Consider the following 5,300-nt stretch of genomic DNA (forward strand, 5'->3'; position numbering starts at 1 on the left):
GTATATGATGTTAGTGTTTTGTTTTATAAGAAGTTGGGGTAAATTTGGTTCTTGCCATTTTCAAAAGTGAAGCTTTTGAGTCACTAGTACATTGAAAAATACAGTGAAATGCATTGTCTCATCAAATCCAGTCAGCGAGGATTGTGCTGGGCAGCCCACAAGTGTTGCCACACTTCTGATGCCAACATAGCATGTCTACAACTCACTAACCCGAACCTGTATGGCTTTGGAATGTGAGAGGAAACAAGCGCAGACAGGGAACCCACACAGTCACGGCGAGAACAACAAACTTCTTACAGAGCGGCAGCAATTGAACCTGGATCTTATAAAGATCTATGGCACTGTAAGCATTATGCTAACTGCCAAACCATGTGGCTGCCTCACAGTACATGATACATGTCTGCACAACTCCATATTTCAACTACCAGCAGTTTTGCCCTACAGGATCATGAATTGCCAGTGTTTGCTGGGCAGACTGGTGAACAACCTTGGTTTTCCCAACTCCAAATTGAGTAGATCTTGACATCGCACCAAATCAACAGCATCAAATTTCAGGAGATCTTCAGGAGACTTGATACTGGTTTCACCTATCCACCAAGCATTACTAAAATCCAAGCAAGCAATGAGAGGACACTGTTCATCAGTTGGTTCAGTAATTGGATCATTATACAAGACAGGCATATTGAGGTCCAATTTCTATTGTTCATTTGTTGGAGGAATTTGAAAGCAGTGTAAGATGCAATATATCTGAATCTGTGGAGTGTGGAATGTAATGCAGTGTTCAATTATGTTACACTGTCTATTGACATTATACCAAGACACAATCTCAGTTGGGTCATAATTCTATGATATTGTTCAAAGACCAGAGCTGGTTTCTCATTCTGGTGATGTTTAATAATGTACTACATTGATACGTGTTAACCTGGGTTCCTGGACCCTTTTGATTTAAAACATTGACTTACTATTTTTTACCAATGCTGCATTACTTACTACTTTCCACTACTGAGTGAATTTTGGATCCAGATTCCTCTAAATGTAAATCACTGTGGCATGTGTAAGATATCCAATTATTTGTGTTGTTTTGAACGCTACTAGTAAAATGGGAAGAAGTTGTCATGTCATATGAAGGTCTTTATGTCACCAAGACTGTTCTTGGCAATTTTTTTCTACAGAAGTGGTTTGCCATTGCCTTTTTCTGGGCAGTGTCTCTACAAGATGGGTGACACCAGCCATTATCAATACTCTTCAGAGATTTCCAGGCGTCAGTGGTAGCACACCCAGGTCTTGTGATATACACCAGCTGCTCATACGACCATCCATCACCTTCACCCTTGCCCTCATGTGGCCCTGATCGGAGGGGGGTGAGGCTAGCAGGTTCTACACCTTTCCCAAGGGTGACCTACAGGCTAATGGAGGGAAGGAGCACCCTACACCTCATTTGGAAGAGACGTATGGAAGTGGTAGTCTGCAAATATCTCAGACTGCAAGATTGTAAAGCGCTTGCGTATTTATAAAGAACATCTGGGATTATTAGGACAATAAACAAAATAAATGGCACTACTTACAGTGAAGGGTCTCGGCCCAAAACGTCAGCTGTACATTTTCCTCCATAGGTGCTACCTGACCAGTTGAGTTTCTCTAGCACTTTGGGTGTGTTGATCTCTTGTGCTTGTATTCCTCCAAAGTATTTTGGTTCTACATTACTTTGGAACACCCTAAAATGAAAGTGCAAATAGAACCAGAATCAGCATTATCACTGACATAGTTGATGTGAGGTGGAGATACATACTTAACAAAAAAGCTGTAAGGCATTCCTTCCCTCCACTAGCCTGCAGGTCATCCTTAGGCAATGAGTATCACTTGCTTAGCCCACCCATTCAGGGTCATGCAGCATCCATAGAAATGAAGAAACCTACAACATTTCAGGCTGAGATCCTTCTTCAGGACAGTTATATATACATGCAAACACGAGGAAATCTGTAGATGCTGGAAATTCAAACATCAACACACATACAAAATGCTGGTGGAACACAGCAGGCCAGGCAGCATCTATAGTGAGAAGCGCTGTCAACGTTTCAGGCCGAGGCACTGTCTTGGCCCGAAACGTTGACAGCACTTCTCACTATAGATGCTGCCTGGCCTGCAGTGTTCCACCAGCATTTTGTGTGAGTTGAAGTTATACACATGCCTAGTTTTTCTTCAATTCAAAAATCGGTGACCCTAATCGTCAGAACCCATACAGTAGGATGGCTGACACAAGTAGTGCATGTGGTGTTTGACAATTGACCATGTCAGTAAACATTTTCATGAGAGATGTTACAAATTAGTGAAGAGTAGTTTATGGTCCTTAAGTTTCATTTTGTAACTTCATCTATAGAGCATGGAGCAGTACAGGCCCTTCATCCTACAATGTTGTGCTGACCTTTTAACCTACTCTCAGATCAATCTAATCATTCCCTCCAACATAGCTCTTCATTTTTCTTTCATCCATGTTCCCAAGTCTCTTAAATATCCCTAATGTATCTCCCTCTACCATCACTCCTGGCAAGACGTTTCATGCACCTATCTCTCAGTGTAAGAAACTTGCATCTGGTCACCTAAAAATCAAGCGCTCTCATATTAACTGCATCTACCCTGGGAAATAGTATCTGTCCACTATCTATGCCTTTCATCATCTTGTACATCTCTGTTAGGTAACCTCTTATCCCCTTCACTCTAAATAGAAAAAAAATCTCCAGTTTGCTCAATTTATTTGGTCTTCTGAATTGAACTCCAGTTTCAAGCTGGAAATGTGTTTTTAATTGTAAGGGTGACCAGCAAACGGGGATTACTCAGTAAATAATGAGTGGGACTGTGTGTGTTATTTTCATTTCTATTTTCCAAAAATAATCTTACTCCTTAAAGATCTACAATTGTACTGTATAAAGATCATTCACACCCCTTAGCAGTAATTAAGCACTTTTAGAAATAGGAGCATTTATTTTATGTGATCGATCATCCTAGATGTACCACAATAGAGAAATGAGACATATACTACTTTGACAGTGTGTGTTTCTCCCATTGTTCTTCAGAATCGGGTTTAATATCACTGTCATATCTCGTGAAATGGGTTGTATTGCCGCAGCAGTACATTGCAATACATAATAAAAACTATAAACAGTAAATATATACTAAAATAAATAAATAGAGCAAAGATGTATTGAGGTAGTGTTCATGGGTTCATTGTCAATTCGGAATTCCGATAGCTGAAGAGAACTGTTCCTGAAACGTTGGTTGTATATCTTCAGGCCCCTTTACCTTCACCTCGATGGTAGCAATGAGTAGAGGACATGTCCTGGGTGATGGCGGTCCTTAATAATGGATGCCGCCTTTTTTTGAGGCATTGTATTTTGAAGATGTCTCCATGATGGAGTTGGCGGAGCTTACAATTTTCTGCAGCTTTTTCCAATCCCGTGTAGAGGCCGCTCCATAACAGACATGATACGGCCAGCTGAAATACCCTCCACTGTACATCTGTAGAAATTAACGAGTGTCGTTGCTGGCATGCCAAGTCTCCTCAAACTCCTAATGAAGTATAATCACTGTTCTGCCTTCTTTGTAATTGTAATCCATATGCTGTGCTCAGGATAAATGTTCAGAGATGCTGACACCCAGGAACTTGAAACTGCTCACCCTTTCCACCGGTGATTCCTCGATGAGAAGGGGTGTGTTCCCTCGACCCCCGCCTCCCGAAGCCCACCATCGATTCCTTGATCTTACTGACGTGAAGTGCAAGGTGGTTGTGACACTCGCTCCTATGCGCCTCCTTGTCACCATCTGAAATTCTGCCGACAATAGTTGTGTCATTCGTAAATTTATCAATAGTGTTTGAGCTGTTTGATAAACGATTCGACCATGTTCTTTTCTCGCTAACACCATCGGGCAAGAGGTGCAGGAGCCTTAGGTCCCACACCAGCAGGTTCAGGAACCATTCAAACATCAGGCTCCTGAACTAGCATGGATAACTTCACTTGCTACAATGCTGAACTGATTACGCAATCTACAGACTAACTTTCAAGGACTCTACATTTACTTTTTATTTGTCCAATTTGTTTTTTTTTTGTGCTTTGATTGCCTGTCAGTCTTTGTTAATGTATCGCTTTATGTAAATTCTACCGCATTTCTTTATTTTCCTGTAAATACCCGCCAGAAAATGAATCTCATGGCAGTATATGGTAACATACGCACTTCGATAATACATCGAAATACATCGGTAATACTCGACCGACCGATGTTACAACCCAAGAGATTTCTTTATAAACCTCACATCGTCCGTCTCTCTCCTTTAAGATTCCCCTTGGAACTCAGAATTCTGACCAACTCTTGTTCCGTTTGTTAATTCTGCAAGATGCTGGTTATACTAAGGGAGGGAAAACCTCCTAATGTTAGGCTAGAAACCCGCCCGTCCCAATCCTTCCGAACTTCCCCCAGAATAAATTACAGGGGATTAAATTAAATTCAAGCAGAAATGCCCAGTGGCCAAAATGCTCCTGACCTGCTGAGTTCCTCCAGCATTTTGTGTGTTGCTGGGATTTCCAGCACCTGCAGATTTTCTCTTGCCCGTTCTGACACATGTCCGTGGCCTCTCTTGTGTCACGAACAGGCCGCCCTCATGGTGGAGGAGCAACGCTTTATATTTCGCCTGGGTAGCCTCCGACTGACGGCATTAAAATCGAGTTATCCTTCCAGTAAAAACAATCTCCCCCCACCCCCAGTTCTCCTATTCCCCGCTCTGGCCTATGTGCGTGGAATGGGCTGCCGACGGCGGAAACAATAGGGTCTTTTAAGAGACTCCTGGATGGATACATGGAGCTTAGAAAAATAGAGGGCTATGGGTAAGCCTAGGTAGTTCTAAGGTAAGGAAACGTTCGGCACAGGTTTGTGGGCCGAAGGGCCTGTATTGTGTTATAGGCTTTCTATGTTTCTATCTACTTTCACTTGTCTGTCACCACCTCCTCCACTTTTTCCTGTGGTCCACTCTATCAGATTCCTTCCTCGCCAACTCTTCACCTTTCCTACCCACCTAGCTTCACCTATCACCTTCTAGCTATCCTCCTTCCCCTCCGCTAACCTTTTCATTCTGGCGTCTCCCACCTCCTTTCCAATCCTAAAGAAGGGTTTTGGATCAAAACGTCGACTGTTTATTCATTTCCACGGATGCTACCTGACCTGTTGAGTTCCTCCAGCATTTTGTGTGCCTGTTGCTTTTACAGATTTTTCTTGTTTATAAATTACAGAGGGATCCGCCCCAAACAATCCCA

The sequence above is a fragment of the Hypanus sabinus genome, chromosome 9, assembly GCF_030144855.1.
Source record: "Hypanus sabinus isolate sHypSab1 chromosome 9, sHypSab1.hap1, whole genome shotgun sequence".
Lineage (NCBI taxonomy): Eukaryota > Metazoa > Chordata > Chondrichthyes > Myliobatiformes > Dasyatidae > Hypanus > Hypanus sabinus.